An 18,183-nucleotide genomic window follows, 5' to 3' on the forward strand; every position below is an offset into this window, starting at 1 on the left:
AATGGTTAGTTCCATTCGAGGCCTAAATTATTCGCAGTAGACATGCCATGGTCTAACTTGAGCAGAAATAGCTAAACGAATTTAAAAAATTCCCCGCATTTCCCCGAGGGGAAGAATGTGAAAGTGCGAATGCACGAGTTGAATTTGCGCGGTTCGGTAATGTTCGCGAAAGAGAGATCACACACACACACACACACACACACACACACACAACTACAAAGAAAGAAAGATGCATTTATTCACAGACACCTATTTGTGTTGTCGTTGTACTTGATTGCTAGAGCGGATCTCAGCTTTGAAATTTCGTGTCAGTACTCCTTTAAGCAGGTGCATTAGCCCTTCTCACGCCCGATTCTTGGCCAATCCCCCACGTGGGTATGTGCCATGTCAGCGGCCAGGCAGCGCGCGCCCATCTCCCCCCGTTGCCAAGGAAGACGAGGAGATTCCTGGCCAATCCCCCACGTGGGTATGTGCCATGTCAGCGGCCAGGCTGCGCGCGCCCATCTCCACGTGCGCGGACATCGCCGGTGGACGCAGGTTCAGGGTCGCTTAAGAAGTGCATTGCACTTAAAAGATGGAAGCGACTTTTGCAGGTTGTGGTGAACAGTATACCGGAAATAAGAAACAAGAAAAGCATTACGATGGGACTGAGCGCTTCGGTAGAATCAACTAAGCCCGAAGTCGCGCGGTGCGGCGAATGCCCGATGGGGGACGTTATGCAAACTGTATGCAAATCTGATCTTGAGATTCGGCCGCTCATCCTTGTAGCTTCTTTCTTCCCATCCTCGTTCTCCGCTTGAGTTAACGCAAAAAATATCCGCCTTATTTCTATATGTTTCACTTTCCATAACGTTTCTTTGCCTCTATCTTTTCTGTTCTTTTTTCCTGAGCGGGTGCAAGGTGGAATTTACGATACTTATTTCTGCCTACTCCGCAATACTCCTGGTTTTTCTTGCAAAGAAAGGGTTAACAGAAGACTATTTCCTTCTCGGTATTATTTCAACCGTTTTAAACAAAACTACTTTCCTTAAACGAGGACGGATAGGCATGGCAGCGAACTTTTAAATATAGCTTAGAGAAGTTGAGCTGTTTTAGCTATTTAGGGTTAGAAATGGCAATACACGCACACGCACACGCATGTTCCCATATTTTAAACTGGTTCCTGTTTGTCTGTGTATAATTTTTTTATTATTCCGCAGTGTATCTCTGACTAACCGGAAAGGTCATATCAGAATTAGTGCCCAATTTCGCTGCTGATGATATAAGTGCGCTCCTAGCGAATATCGAAACTTTGACCTCCTGCTTCATCACAACTTTTCGTGGATCACCGCTCTATTCAGTACCATTGATCCCCGCTTTCTGTGAATGATGAAGGCGGCGATTTTTTTTTATCAAATATTGTGAAGTTAGGTAAACCCAAGGTCGTGACAGGTTACTTTTGCCTCGCCACGCTTCCCATTTTCCTGCACCTTGCATTTGATTGCTTTATGTTTGGGCGAGACCGTCGCAGCAGTCTGAGCACACCTCTTCCCGAAACTTCTTCGGCCTATCAAAAACAACACGCTCCAAGAAGTGGCTACGTAATTGTGATATCCGATATCATGAAATTGGTGTCCCTAGGATCTTTCACGATGTTTGAATGTCTAGGCAGATAAGTCAGCATGTTTCTTGTCTTTTGGGGCATTATCCAGGTGTTATGCCTGCAGCAGTTGCCGTCTTATCAGCAAATGCACAGAATTTTGAAGATGTTTAATGGATTCGTCCGCCAATTTTATGCAACATTATATGGGCATCTTTTTAAATAGGGCATACCTTTCGTGATTCAAACGCTTGTTTGAATTGTAAGCCTTAGAAGGCAAACAATTGTTGCCTTCTAAACCTCGGAACTTTGTGTTACTAAAACGATGAATTATGCTCTTGTACCTTAACGGCCAGAACTCACGTCCATGTTCACTGCCTGATAACTGCAAAACGACAGCCCCCCCCCCCCCCCCTCCTCTCCCTCATCCCCCCCCCCCCCCCCCCATTTTGCATTTTCTGTTTCTGAATCGCTTTCGCCACGCAAACGATAAAGGTTATTGAAGGCAGGAGGCGTAATTGGGTACCCAAGATGATAAGTGAAGTTGATGATAAGTGATAAGACGATAAGTGAAACTTCACCATCAGTTCCTAAAAAATTTGACAGAAACTTCAACCTTTCTTACATCAAAGCTGCGTCAAAATTGCGTCAAACCCTTCGCTGAAAGCGCGTCCAACCTTCCATAAACGTGTGCGCAATCTATCGCCTAACCTTCAAACACCCGAATCCCAAGTAAAGAACCAATCCATGCGATGATTTTTCGCTACTAAGTAAGCGCATCTATACATGATCTAAATGTGGACCGCTACGGGGTTTGTGAGATGAAGGTACGCTATGGTACTACAGTATAGCCCACTTATAGCGAACCCGGTTTTAACGATATAGCGGTTATAACGAAGAAATCTTCATTTCCCGTTACCATTGGTATACATAGATTTTCTGTCCAGATATAGCGAAAAGCGGATTTAACGAAGTGATTTCGGTTTCCCGTTGTGTTCGTTATAAGCGGGCTCGCCTGTACTTGTTCATGATCAATGCGTGTTTTCATACATTTAGAACCATCCCTTTTTTTGCGATTTCCAAGTAACCGTTTTGCCAGAATGGAAGCCCTCTTTCACACACACGCCGTTTGTCCAGAAATCTTATCAGTGGTTTTCTGTCGACCGACCGGTCTATGGTGAAATACATTAGTTTTTTGACAGGACGCAATCTAGAAAGCGTTTTCTTTAAAAAGCAGCGCAAGCGACCATTTTACACGATCTAGTGTTTGACGACTCCAATCGCTTTGAGGAAAATAAACTTGAAACGTAAAAAAGTCAGCAAATCACTTTTTATACACGTTTATTTCTAATGCAATGAACTTGTCACTCCGGTCGCCTCTTTTTTTTTATGGCTGAGGTTCTTCTATTTATTCCGTGTCCTTTCACAACTGTGCAGGTTTTCAGTTTTGAATTAGCTATGTGGGAGCTGTTTTTTTTCTTCATTTCAGCCGGTTTCCGTGACCCTACGTGCATAGTTTTTTTTCATGTCGGCCGTTGCAAAAACAGGTATCGTTTGTACTTGACTTCTAATGCTTCTTTTTGTATTATCCACCGCGGTGGCTTAGTGGCCAAGGCATTATACTGCTCAGCCCTAGGACGCGGGTTTCATCCCTGCACTGGTATCCGCTTTTCATGTGAGGCAATCTCGAGAAGCGAAAACGATCGTGTACCGAGATTTCAGTGAATGTTTAAATTCTCAGGCAATCAATGTTATAGCCCAGGTGTATATTCGGCGCGTTAAAGCTTCACCATGCTTTCATTCGTGTCTGACATTTTATTGGCATTTATTGTACTTGTCCTTTTTTTGTCTGCGTACTGTACTTGTGAACGAGAAAAGAACTCCAGAAATAACTCTCAAACACACATGCTCCTTCATTACAAAAGAGCAAGAAAACACTGCGAAACCACACCCACAGTTCGCAAAAGTGCAGCAAGCAGCGTTAAGGCGGCTTCCACTAGCGTAATGTTTCCACGAACGTGAGAATCGCAAAACGCACTTGCCTGATGGAGCGTGTATCCCCGCTCGACGGGGTATTTATTTTGTTCGTGTGGTGCCTTCGGCTGCTTTACCCCTTCGAAGGTTGTCCGGTTTTTGTGCTTCTGTCTCAGTTTATTCCTCTTCCCCTCAAAGAAACGTGAGCATGGTGTGTCGATGATATTCACGTCGTTGAAGGGGCCATGCAGTCAAAATACAAGTTTGTTTCATTCGAAAGATTTAATGTTTTATGGTGCCCTAAGCGCTTGTCCGGCAGCAAACGATGCTTTATTCAATGAGAAATTAAACACTTTACGAAAGAATTTATTTCTCACGCTAAATTGTCTGTTTTCGTGACGTCGACAATGAAGTATTCAGAGCAGGGCCTTAAAACTAAAAATAGCCTTCTGACCCTGGCTATTACAATCTCACAGACAGCCGTTTGGTTACCTTATTTACCGCCCACTTTCACATATGGCGCTGCAATGCCACTGAAGTGCCAGTGTTCCCGCTTTGCTTCTGGCCGGACTACCATAGGTGCTGTAGTTTTATTACGGTTAATGCTAATCGTTTCTTAAGACGTAAGTCATGACTCTACAAACGTTGTCATGTAAGTTTCCGCGCCGCTTATGTCAGTTGGTCAGAGCTGTGTCAGACAAGTCCAACGCGCCCGACGTCTGTGTTAGGCAGGGTCAGCCGGCAAAGTGCCACACCAACTGCTTCGGTGTTTACGTGTTCGTTCGTAACTTTATTTGCGCACCCCACCATACTTACTGCCGTAAAATGAATACGCATTACATTTAAGCGCAAACAGCTAGTTAGGCAAGCTTATAAGCCCTGCCTGTTTTGCGGTTTCTTTTGCAGGCCTCAGCCAATCGCGAAGCTGGGAATATGTCATCATAGGTTCTGTTGCAGGAAATGAGCTAGTGAATCGCATGGTCCTTCCCTTTTTTCCTAATTATATTTGTTATCTGGGCGAAGTGTGCTTTAAGAGTAATATCAGTATGATTCTAACGAGGAAACCTTTGGAATGAACAAAACTTGCGTTTTGTCTGCATGGCCCCTTTAAGGTGTCGGGCAACGGCAGCAGGGTTCAAGTGAACACGTGTAGTTTAGATACCGTGTCGCAAGAGTTTATTTTTTTTATTGGAGAGCCTTTGGTATGCCTTTCTCCTTCCGCATAAGGCAACGCTGCTTTTTAGATCCCCAAGTTTGTACTTGCTTTTTTTTTTTTTTTCATCTAGGTTGCGCCGCTCCTGGGAGCAAATTGTTTATCCTAAACGAGCGGGGCAAGCGTTTCATTTACGGTCATTCCACCTTATCAAATGTTTATTTTTCCCCCGAAGTAGTGTTCGTGTTTCCAGTCAATAAAATCGAGGCGGGACGTGCTAGCCAAGCAACTTTTCGAGTCATCTTCTCTTCATCGCAGTACACAGCACAAAAAGCGTTTTCATAGGTTAGGCAGGCGTCACAGAGAAACGTGTGTGCCAACGTGTACTCGCTAACTTATAAACATAATTTATTTTTAGTTATTTTGACTAAATAGTAATGTAAAAAATGGGACGCTAAAACGCAATGGAATAATGTGAGATCCCGAAAATTTCTAACAAGTCATAACAAGTGTTTAGGGGCCCTCGTAGTTATGTTGATAAAGATTGCTCTACGAGCCAGCTTACGCCCGCATGGGCCGCGGTCATAGTAGCGCAGCGATCCAGTCCATTTGCAGGTATACCTGGTGCTATGAAATTTTGTAGTTGGTAACGTTGGTAGCTGGGTGCGTACAATTTTCTCTCTGTAGGCTTTGCTATGTGTGCATGTCGGCCTCTATGGTCTCACTCGTGGCACCAGGGTCAGAAATAAGGGCGTAGCTTAAGGAGGCCCTGGATTTCGCTTCCTGAGCCGGACTACATGGCGGTCTTTCTAATAAACTCTATAAGCCCCCACGCAAGGAAGAAGTGAAGAGCTGAGGATAGTTGGACGCCATACACGGGATTAGAAGTAATGCCCCTGCGAACGGAGGGAAGATGCTGGATTTTCCGACCCTTAGTTCGGCCTATCCCTCGTGTAAGTCGTGAGTATGATATTCAGATTTGTTTATGACTATACTTGATTGCCCGCTCAGGTCTGTCAAATCTTATACTGCCCTGTTAGGTTTTCTTACTTTGCCTTTCAGTATCCCCAGGATTGTTTTGTATTCGGCGCCCTGACTGGCTCTCTTCGCGGCTACCGACGAAAGTCGGGCCTCCGAGACCAATTCCCTGGGTGTATGGTTTTGAAGCTTGAAGTTTATTTTCGGAATGCGAAAAAATTGAGGGAAGGCAAAAGCGGCTAGCCTGACATAGGCCTTCCCTCTGAGCACAGTTGACACGCAGGTACATTTTTATGCAAACAAAACCAATCATGGCAATTAATACACAAAGCAGGACATGTCAAGAAAATGTTTTACAAGGAAATTGATTTACATGCAGACGCACCCTGACGAGATAAAAGGAGACCGCTGTGTATTGAAAATAAAGGCACATATCACAACGTCCTTTAAAATTAACTCATATCAAGATAAGCACTGGATAACAATGTTTTCGGTGGACCATTCGCTCTCGAGGGGATACACGCAGCATGGTGAAAAAGGCCTCGTTATATGTATGTGCGACAGCTCATCCTTCAGTGAATCTCAAATGCTGCAAACAGGTATTCTTCATGGCGAAATAAACTTGGATGCTTCTTTCCCGCAGATATTTGACATTGTATGATCAGACCGCCAGGGTTCCCCATTATCAACGCTTCCCAGGCGTTGTAGGATGATCTGCCGTATACAGAAAAAATCATCGTGGTTTGTGCTGGTATGGCCTCCACCTTGACCTTCAGCGTGCACATGAAAGAAAAACCTGAGCTCTTGGAGACCACAATCATTCACCAATCTACCACACCACCCTCGAGAAGCCTATTGGTGGGGTTAAATAAACAACTCTTTCAGGTAGACGTGCAATGTTTCGCTCGACAACGACAGTGTGAATTGGGATTCAACTCCAGAGGTTTCTAGTTTTTTTTTAATGCAAATGATTCTTTAGCTATCTACATCGCTTTAGGGCATCCGGGCGCGTAAAAAAAGGAACTAAAACCTCTCCTGACGTAGACGGAGTCGTCGTACGGACTCCTTCACAATCGCTCACCGACCATCAACCTGTCCCTCAAAATCCAATTTTGGAGTTGCGCGCAGCACTCGCGGTGACGTCAATAAGGACATCGTAAACCGTCCCAAAACACTGTTAGTCTCGATACTAGCAAGCCGCCATAAACACTACAACAAGTTTGACAGCAGCATCGTAATTTCTTCACTGAAAATTTGTATCCGGCTTGAAATATGCAAGAAAAGTAACCGTGACATCGATTATCTAGCAACGACCGAAGACAATGTCGATAATAATAATTAATGAAGGAAGTTTACACAATATAAAAAAAAATTAGGAGCCATTGCACCCTGTGAAGCTGGATGACTCGTGAAACTGTAAAGTACGCATCACACACATGGTTTAGGAAATACAGGGAACTACAGGTTAGTCTGAATTGTATGTTCGCATTTCTTCACAAATTGTTCTCTGCTCTTTTCCCACCAACCTTCTAACCTACTTTTACTAATCTCTGCTGCTGTCCAGCTCGCTTTTCCGTTAACCTTATAGCCAAAGCCTTGCGGAAGCTGGATGTTTTCTTCACTGAGGGCTCGACGGATACCTTCGCACTTCGTTACAGTATGTCGCATGGTTTCTGGCTCCCTGTAGCAACCTGCACACAGTTCTTCCTCTACAGGCTAGCGGATAATCGTTTTTGTCCGCAGGCAACCCGTTCAGCCGTCAAAAAGCAATGCACTCCCTTGATATTATCAAAGAACTTTTCCCTCGTGATCTCCCGCTTCCCGATCCTGTAGATATCTAAGGACTTCTTCGCGTCCATTCTCTGATTTCATGTCATTGTCTCGGATTCTTTCACTTCATTTTTATTGCCTTGGTCGTTTCCCCTGCACTTCCAGGTTTCATATACTTTGTCCTGAGCCTTCTGGTTCTTTTCCTTCACTGTGTGTCCACGTTTTGGCCGTAACACTTTGGCCGCCCATCTCTGGTCATCAATCTTTCCAAGTTGTTCTTCAAAACATATTTTGCTCTGTGCTTTTCTTACTTCAAAGGAGGTCCATTCCTGCACTCCCTCATTTGTTGTTTTAGTGTGTGCTCCTAATGCCCATCGATCTACCGCCCTTTCATTTACTTCAAGTCTTGATTGAATATCTGATTTGACACACTATTGCGTTTGCAAAAGTGAATGCCGGCACCATAAATCCTTCCAGATTCTTCTCACTACTTCATTTTTGTTATATCCCCATAGTTCTCAGTGCGTCATGACAGAGGAATTTCTTTTGCCTTTCATTCTGAAATGCTCCTCATGCGTTTTTAGATACGTCTGACCTTCTTTTATCCATATGGCCAATTATTTGTATTTCGTTACCCACGGTTGTTGGTTGTTGAACGTACTGTTAGTTGTTGAACGAATACCACTTTGTTACGGGCGTCATAAACACCAGAACTCCCGACTTTGCTGTAGTAAACTCTAACCCAAGTTCAGTGGCTTCTTGCCCGCATATATCTGTGAGCTGTTGCAGACACTGTTCGCTATCTGCTAGTAGTACTATGTCATCGGAATACATCAATCCTGGGATATGCTGTTGCACTTCCTGTCCTTTGCGGCTATAACACAGATTGAAACCTATTTTACTGTCTCAAGCTTTATTTCTAGTCTTGCCATGTACAGCATGATTATTAATGGCGACAAGGAACAACCCCAATTTAAACGTCAATATGTGAATACTGATTTACGGCACTTTAGGTCCTCCCAGGTATTTTGAATTTCGCTGTCATTGTACATACCCTCCAACAGCTGGATAAATTCTTGGCTTAATCCCTCCCGCTCAAGTACGGGCTATAGAAGTTCTCTATCTGCATTGTCGTAGGCCCCATTTATATTGAGAAATGCTATCCATAGTGGTCGCTTTTGAGCCATTGACACCTCTATACATTGGGTTAGGACAAATAAATGGTCCTTTAAGCGCCCGTCTCATTCGAATCCATTTTGTTGTACTCCCCGCATGCCGCTCCCCTGTATTCACGCCAGTAGTTCCGCTTTTATGGCTTGCATTGCCATTCTGCCTTCATTAAAAACGTATATTCACAGGTCGCGATCGAGCCAATGACCTTCTTCGTAAGTAGTAATGCTTGTAAGCCAACAACAACTTCGTCCTGATTTATGCAGCTCAGGAAATTTTCAGCTAATTAAGAGCATACTGAATTAACAAAAACGCAGTTTTCTCACGTCAGATTAGGAATTAAAAACAGCAATGCAAAATAAAAAGAAAAGCACAGCAGATATTGTTCGGGATAAATTTTTTTGGCCCCAAAAAGTATTATTTTGGGGAGGGCACGTCGGGTAGTTTTTTTTTCTTTTTGTGTACCACAGCTGAAAAGCTTCGCCTTAAAAGTCAGGATGAAAAGTTCGGTACGAGTGGATTAACATACGTGCTGCGTGTATTATAGAATGAAAAAAAAAAAAAACACCACAGAAGTTTAGCCATTTGGGTGAAAAGCGTACAGAAAATGAACGTAAGTAAAAAATAAAACGTTACAAAGCGTGGGGACGTGAGAATCGCGAAACGCACTCGCCTAATCAGGCATGTACTCCTGGTTTCACGATACCTTTTTTCATTAATTTGTCTCTGCTTCAAGCTCAGCTGCCTGCGCTCTCCCCCCCTTTCGCGTTGTTTACTGGCATTGGGAACTACAACTTTTTTCGACCACATCGAATGGGAGTGCAGAGCGCTGTCCCTGTTCGCATAGTAAGGACCCTTGGCGACAGCTTCAGTGTTCATGTATATACATTTGGAAACATCACTGGTCACGTTGCTTTATAGCATAGCTTGTAGCCTCCTGTTGGTCCAACTTTTTCGTGTTGTGTGTGTGCAATAAGGAGGTAAAAGCGATAAAAAAACAATGAAACAAAAAAGTCAGGAACAGGATGAACGCGAAAAAGCCGCTTACGTTCGCTTAAGGTCAAGGAGGATACGTTGCCCATTTATAATAATCTGACAGCTGCACGAAATGCAGCAGGTCGAGACCCCCCATATTTCCGCCGTGTGTGGAAATTCCGCGACCCACTAGGACATCCGCCACCCATTCATTGCCCAACCCACTTTTTGGGAGGCTGCTCCGCCCAGCTCATACCAACAGTAGCAGCAACGGCTGCTTGGGTGATCGTGGCTAATAGCAACAGCCGACGAAGTCCTGGAATAAGAACACCGTCCGTAGGGAACGCCAAACATCTCGTTTCTTCTTTTAAACTGAATTAACTCTCTTCCCTCTTACTCGTACAATGTCGCCGGTGCCCTTATGCCGAGACATCACAGTAGATGACGTAGTGGCGTCGCCTCGTGGTAACGTTTGATGTAGATTTTCGGTGAGTTTCGTAGGCCCAATTGTTGGATTAAATAATCAAAAGAGAGCGTTCTTTTTATGTAACCTATAACCTTTGCTGTGGGAATGATCAGTCACACGCGAGCGATTGTACCAACGTGTGACTTGGTATATTGGGTGGCTTATACTCACAGTTACTCAATATATACAGTTGCCAAACTCCGCTTCAGAATCCGGGCGGCGCTAGCCCTCCTGCTCCGTGGAAGTTGAGGGGCAAGTCGACGCGCGCGGCACCTAGGAGACAAAAACTGAATTTCGCTAAACTATTATCATTCAATTTTTTTTTGTAATATAAAGATTTTTTTAGATTATAATACCAAATTTACTTGTGTTTTTGCGGCTTTTTTTATGACTTACGGCAGCAGCCGCAAGCACTTGAGTGCTACTTCAAAGTTCTGCCGGCAGACGACAGGCTAGTCAACTTGCCCCGTGCTTGCCCCGGCGCAGGAAGGGGCAACCAAAGACCGGCTTTTGATACATGGGGCCTATGGGGAGTTTCTCAACTGGTATACATCCAATAACTCTGGCTATAGTCTCCTGCCAATCTGGCATCCCTCCTTTCTCGGTGCATTCTTAGGTTGTATTCTACGCGGGTGGTGCACGGCTGAGGCTCGCCATCATAAACACCGCAACCACGTATAGTTGTACTACTCCCTACAAACGTTTCATGTTATTTAAAGCAAAAAAAAATACAGGTTAATAAAGCTTGTATGTACCGCTAAAGATTCAAGTTCCGCAAGTATAGACATGGGAATTAGTGGATGCACACAGGCGCTATAATGTCGTACCTTAAATAGTCTGACGTGCTCATTCCAGTTGAAAGCATGGAGCCAGCGGGCATACCTTGCTATTAATGCTATCAAATTTCACGTCACTACTCATGGCTTCGTACCCGCCGCGGTGGCTCAGTGGCTAAGGCGTTGCGCTGCTGAGCACGAGGTCGCGGGTTCGATTCCCGGCCGCGGCGGCCGCTTTTCTGATGGAGGCGAAAAGCAAAAACGCCCGTGTGTACGAGATTTCGGCGCACGATAAAGATCCCCAGGTGGTCAAAATTAATCCGGAGCCCTCCACTACGGCGCGCCTCATCGCCTGCGTTGCTTCGGCGCGTTAAACCCCCACAATCAATCAATCAATCAATCATGGCTTCGCTGTGGCTTATTTCTGTATTACTTCCTTACTTATTGCGGCAAAAAAAACGAAAGTAGTAGTAGTAATAGTAGCAGTAACTTGATTTTGCCCAAAAAGTTGTGTGATTGCACCACTGAGCTGTTCGCTCAGTCATGTAGACAGCGGGGCTCCCGGTGATTTGGGAGCTCGATGTCTTCAGCCAACTGGGCGAGGGCTTCTCTTCAGCTTCCTCTTCTTCTTCTTCTTCTTCTTCTTCTTCTTCTTCTGCTTCTTCTTCGGCGATGTCTTCAGCCAACTGTAAGGGGGGAGCTGGGCTAGAGATGGCAGCCTCCCACTCTGGTAAGGATTATATGTTATGAAGGATGGTATGATTTCTTCTAAGTGATGCGCGTATTAATTGACATTACCAAATGATGCGGTGAAGGGATGCTCGTTCCACAGAACAGAAGGGGCAGGCGTCCTTATATTCCCCAGGAAAAAATGATGCACATGAGATGTGGAGTGGAAAACAGGAAAAGAAGTTATAAGAACACGCGCATTTCGGCTGTGAGCTCGTCTTACCACTTACGGTCACTTGTACCACTACCAGGTATTTCCCTCTGAACTGTTCGAACAGTAAGCGATTTCGGTACGAGCTGTCTTCACCTACCCGATGGGCCCAGGTGGTATAGTTCCGGACAAGTTGTTAATCATAAATGTCGTCCCTACCATTTTCAGGCGAGTCGAAACGTTGCACGTGCATTCTACTGCACGCAGCTTCATCGGTTTAATTTTCCTGCTATTGCCTTTTGCAGCAGAAGTAGCGACAAAAAAAAATAGTTGAAAGACGTCGTCCTCGGGGTGCCAACAGCCCTAACCCCGGTTGAAGAAGCACGCTGGACGGGATAATCCTGTCTACTAAACTTGTTTCCCCGTGCAAACACGACCGCAACTGTCAGTGAGGCGACAGGGCGAAAATGGTCGCACTGCCTACACATCGTCGACCTTCTCCGCATTCTCAGCAGCCGTGTGAGGCCCGCGTTGGACATTTGTGTTGTTGATGCATGCGGCGTCGATGCGAAAGCAGGAACACTCGCCACTCTCAAAGTTTACCGTGCCTGAGATTTCGACACCACACTGGAATGCCGCTTTTAGCTCTGTCATTCGTGTTTTCGTTCCCTCTTGCGTCACATCATTCAGGGCATGCCTGTCTTTTAAGTTCCTTTGCTTTTACCTTCTAAATGTAGATAGTGAGTTTCTGTAGAGCTGAACGCTCCCGTCCATACGCGATGCTATTTCGGGTCTTCGCAAGGGCGCGCACCATGAGCAATGCCCCGCCCGCGAAAATACATAAGTCATCCCCGCTCTCGTATATGTGGGCGGCCTTTCAATCATTTAAGGCAGGGGGGGGGGGGGGGGGGATAACAAATAATAAGTAAACATGCGCACAACAATAAATAACTAAATAAACCGCAAGCTTGTCTGAACAGTGTACTTGCTTTTAATGGTCAAGGTCTGTGATTATTAACTGCCCAGCCTCGGACGCTGTAGAAGGCACGACGCATTAAAGATTTTTAAAGCTTGTTTTGTTATGTTTTTTATCAGTGTTGCCTCGAGGACCACAAAGACAAGTTCTAGACGCACATGGAGAGAGAGAGAGAGAGAGAGAGAGAGAGAGAGAGAGAGAGAGAGAGAGAGAGCGAGCAAGGACGCGTACTTGGAGGGAGGATGTTTGTGAAGCTATGCCGCCTAGCTTGCTACGGCACAACTTACCTTTGTCCGAGCGGGAGGCTTCGTGCACTACCATGGAATGGGCCTGAAAACTGCACGCATTTTCGTGGAGGCCACTGTCCATGCAGCTGGAGTAAATGTTACGAAAAGAGTATCAGAGCCAGAAAACGCTCAAAAAAAGGCTTTATTTCCAAACCGTCAAACAGGCTGCATAAAGGGTTGAAGGAAACCGCCCACAAATTGGATTCACTCAATCAAATTTCTGGGTAGTCAAACTAACAACTCTTACAAAACCCGCACTAAATTCGGTTAGACAACAAGGAAAACCGTAGATAGGAATGCGACACCTGAATGAATTGACCCAACTCGCTGAACAAATTCACCGCACGGCGTCACATCCGCGTATATACCGTATGACGGATGCCTTAAAAGCCATTGTGAATTCAAAACTATCGGGTCAGAAACGCCGCCATTTGTGTGGTTGGCGAGTGCGTTACCATCTTAAATAAAAGAACTGAGGCCAGTCATAAACACCAAAACGTCAGTTGAGATTCATTTGTGAGATTTGTGAAAAACCAAAACAAGTGTGCCACCAGTGGCTACAACTTTACAGGTGTGAAACATTTTATTAGTAGGTCTTTACCGTTTACTTGGTTACGCGCTCATGACCCCGATTTTTGTGACCTATGGGGATGTGCCCTTTTTCTCTTTCGCTCAACCACTCTATAAAAAAGATATAATATGACACCGTAATACGGATACAGAAGGGCGCAGAAAATTCCGCATGCATATTCCTCCCGAATATACGCATTGTTTCCTGTCGAACAAAATTAAAATCGGTTATGTACCACCGAAACTTTCGAATGGAGTGCATTTGCATGCTGCCTTTATGCTGAGCGATTGTAGTCTACTTGCACACAAGCACGGAGTGCGTTGCTGATAGAAAAATCTTAGTAAAAATAAGCCACTGCAAGTGAAACAAAGATCCAAGACCCTATGATACAGCTTACCTGCTGGTTAAAAGGGGATGAGCGTTTCAAAAACAAAAAGATCTCGAATTCTTAGACATACACTACGATAAAGTACACAGGACTGGCCCTTGCGGCAAAATTCAACGAATCACTCTGATTGCATGCACCCCCCTCCTTCCCTTTTCATTAAATTTACGTTCTAGAAGGCAGAAGGAGACACGTGTGCCTTGGGGAGCACCCCGCCATTGCGCTTCAAAGCAAGGACGTACCCTCTGCAGCTGAAGCGTCGTTTTTGCCGACGTAGCTTATATTCAGGCTTCACTTCGAGATAATTTCAAGGTCACTTCAGAGGTCACCGAAAAGCCGACGCTATGAGTGCAGACCCCGTGTACAATCCAGTGGTCCCTAGGAAAAATAATGTCCTCTGATGTAGCATGGGGCACTCCTAACTTCTGGAGATCACGAAAAAAGTTCGTCCGCTCAGGGTTGGTTTTGGAGCAGTTCATAATGAAGTGATCAATGTCACCAGTCACACTGCACGAGGGGCACAAAGGGGATGAAACAATGTTGATTTTATGTAGCCAAGCTGGTGTACGGGCTGAGTCTGTTCTTACGCGGTGGAGCAGACAGGCTTCGGCTCTTTTCAGGCCCTTCGTCACGACTGGTTGATGTACTGGTCGCCACAGCTGCCTAAAGTGCTCGCGAACGGTCTGTTTCTGTATCATCTCCTACTCGGATTCTTGCAGTCCACAGGACTAAGTGAGGTGTGGTGACATAGCGGGTCTGTTATTTTAGGACTAAGTGATGTGTTATGACTTTGAGAGATTTGATATGGTATTGGGGACGATTAGGCGGAGCAATTGCCGGCAGCTATGCAAGGCTAAGTCCGCCTTATTCAACAATACTTACTACTACTACTACTACTACCCCGTGTACAAAAGGGCTACGTAAAAAAATCATCTCTTTGAAGCATTTTTCCAAGCACGATTGCCACTCCAAATAGACATTGAAATAGGAACGCCCCAATTTACGTGAAACTTCTGCTACACTGACTGCGGCAACTATTAAAGCCGTACCAACTGAGATGAATAAAATGACACATGTTTTCTGACATTTGCATCCTCAGCTGCGTTATATATTAAAGGCACTCAGAAGCATTTTTTGAACGTTTTCCTGTGTCTTCAATGCGTTCAGAACGCAGACAAGTACACTCAGTACTTATAATAAACGGCCACAAAGCACCCCAGGCAATCATTACTGCTCTATGCCAGCCAGGTAACTTAGAAAATTGCTTACAAAAGATTTCTCTCTCTCTCCCAGTTAAGCTTGGTGCACTTCGATCACTCAAATTACGTCACTACAGCGGTGTAGCGGCTATCGGACGGTTTCATTTGAGTTGCATCGATAAACGCATTTGATGCCAACTTAAAAAATACACAAAAGCAATGCAGAAACGGAAGGCGCATCTGCTGCAACGAGCAAATCATGCAGTGCCGTTCCGTGTTGGCGATAAGTATAGCTTTCGCAGTGCGTCCAGACGCCAAGGAATAAGTGGAGGCGTTTAGCGCTGGTGTCGCAGGGTCCCTTTATTGTGGCGCTGCATTAAAACGACACTCTAAAAACTCCACGAAAGGAGACTAAACCACAATGCATCATAATGACCAATCGAAGTGGTTAAGGGTGCGAATTCAACAAATTACGTGGCCTAGAAGTCACTTTGACAGAATAAGGGCATCTGCGCAGGGTCGTTGCGCAACGAAAAGCACTATTGACGCCTTGCGTGTTGTCTCTACACACATGAACTTTTTTAGGGCACAGCCCTTTGGCGGACGTTTGTGGGATAAGCCGCGTCGTCGGCGTAACCGAGCGAACGATGGCAAGACCGTCGAGTGAAAGAAAAAAAATTCCCCCGCACCTCCCCGAAGGGAATCGTGCAGAAATGCGAACGCATTGGGTGCACCGATGAGTGTGTTGCGAGTAATGGCGTAATTAATGACGAGAGTGTGAACGTAATCATTTATTCATCAGCACCTGTTTGTGTTATCGTTGTACCTGACGGCCACAATCACTGCCTTGTGATCGCTAAAGTGCACGGTCAAAGGGTCTTTGAGAAGCATACGCGCGTCACAGTTTCGCGTAAAGACCAGATCAATGCAACTCCCGTGAATGGTAGTGGGGCACGTGTCGAAGCCGGCAGAGAGACAATGCATAGAGTGCCTGGTCTGCAAGTACTCGACCAGCCACTCGCCACTCTTCTTGCGCACGTCAACGTTGAAGTCGCCAACCAACACTATGGTGTCAGAGGGTTTGGAGCGCACGCGCACACTTTCCATAGCCGCGTCCAGCTGCGCGGCAACGGCGTCTCGAGCGAGATTAGGCGCGAGGTACACGGTCACCACAAAGACTCCGTCTCCGGTGTAGGCAAGGGTGTACAAGTCCTTGTACGTAGACGTGTCTCGAACGGGAGACGTGGCAACGGCGTGCGATATCAAGTTCCCATACACGTTAGACACGAGACTAACACCGCAGTACTCGCCGTCCTTGCCGCTTCGAGCAATCTAGTACAGCTCGCTTCAAGCGCATGCGTTCGGCATTGAGCGCGGAGAGATAACACCTGCGGGCGCACGCCGACGGAGCACGACAACCCCCGACTAAGAAATGCATTCGCATTTACGACGACGACGACGACGAAGGCAGAACTACGAGGCTCGCGCTCACGTGCGCTCGCGCTGGAGGAATTCAGGCGCACGCCGCTCGATGGACGCAAGACAACCCCCGACTAATAAATGCATTCGCATTTAAAAGCGAACGAAGAAACAAAGCAAGGAGGAGAATGTCGCGAAATTTGGAGGGGAGGGCGGTTCGCCGTCGCGGGGCGAGCCCGCGCTCTTCGAAAGTGCGCGGTGGGGGAGAGGAGGGGGCAGTATGCTGTGTCCGCACGAGGCGCTCGACGGCACGACGCAGTTCGCGGTTCCTTCCAGAGACGCCCTTCGCGCCGCCGACGTAGAGACTCATCATCGCTACCGTCGAGAGAACCCACGAGTGAGTGCTGCATCAGCGCACTGCTGCTGCGCCCAAATATCGCGTTAGGAACTATCGTGTTCGCCAGCCAATTGTTTTAGTCAAATTATATGTTGGGCTTCGCCATTCGCCGAATTTGCACACTTGGTCATCTCAATTGGTCCTTCTGGAGCACTGTGGTGAGGCTACCTACTGGGGCTTCTTAGAGTGAACGCGCGCCATGTAGTGCACCAGCAACTCTGTTGTACCGAATGCACGGTGCCTAATCTTCTCCGGGCAGTCTCAGGTGTGTTTTATTTGATATGGTGCCGTCAGTCTCGCCATTTTTGCATATGCATTGTTGTCAGCACGGGACATCAACATACCCTCGCTTTGTCCTTCTGTCGTTCGATGGCTCAAAGAGTGCAAGCATTAAACGAAGGAAGGTCGGAAGAGTGAAATAAACGTGGTTGTGGGAGGGAGAGACTGATCGTTTAATTACCATTCTCCACCAATTAATCAAATTTCCGTCCTTTAAAGCTCCCATTATCCGGCGGTGGCACCCACTAATGCGAGTCGTTATTACGGGCTCGGCATTGTATACACGCGGTTGCCTCGGCTTGAGTTTATCCGAATAGGGACTTTGAGTTTCGCTGCCGTAACAGTTTTGCAGTCCTACCCGCTGCGCTGGCTCAGTGGCTATGGCGTTGTGCTGCTGAGCACAAGGACGCCGGTTGGATTCCCAGCCGCGGCAGCCGCTTTTCTGGCGGAGGCTAAAAACGAAAACGCCCGTTTGGTAGAGATTCCGGCCCACGTTAAAGATCCGCGGGTGGTCAAAATTAATCCGGAGCCCTCCACTACGGCGCAGCTCATCGCCTGTGAAGCGTCGGCGCGTTAAGCCTTACAATCAATCAATGAATGAATGAATCAATGAATGAATCAATGAATGAATCAATGAATAAATCAATGAATAAATCAATAAATGAATCAATAAATGAATCAATAAATGAATCAATAAATGAATCAATAAATGAATCAATGAACCAATCTTTTTTGCAGTCCTGCTGCCGTGGCAGTGGAGCAGACACGCCCTTAGGTTCCTTCTCTTTCGTCTTTTTGAGATTCGAACCACGAATGCAGTCCAACTAATTCAGTTTCCGGTAATAGTGTAGTTCCTCTGAAACCCATTTGTGCAGCGGGACGATACGGGGGCCTTTAAGAGTACTCAGGGGGTGGCATCCTGCCCATTCTTAGCCTTGCACTGTGTGTT

Source organism: Haemaphysalis longicornis, unplaced genomic scaffold (genome assembly GCF_048455015.1).
Source record: "Haemaphysalis longicornis isolate Haplotype H1 unplaced genomic scaffold, Haemaphysalis longicornis Haplotype H1 scaffold_2, whole genome shotgun sequence".
NCBI classification, from domain to species: domain Eukaryota; kingdom Metazoa; phylum Arthropoda; class Arachnida; order Ixodida; family Ixodidae; genus Haemaphysalis; species Haemaphysalis longicornis.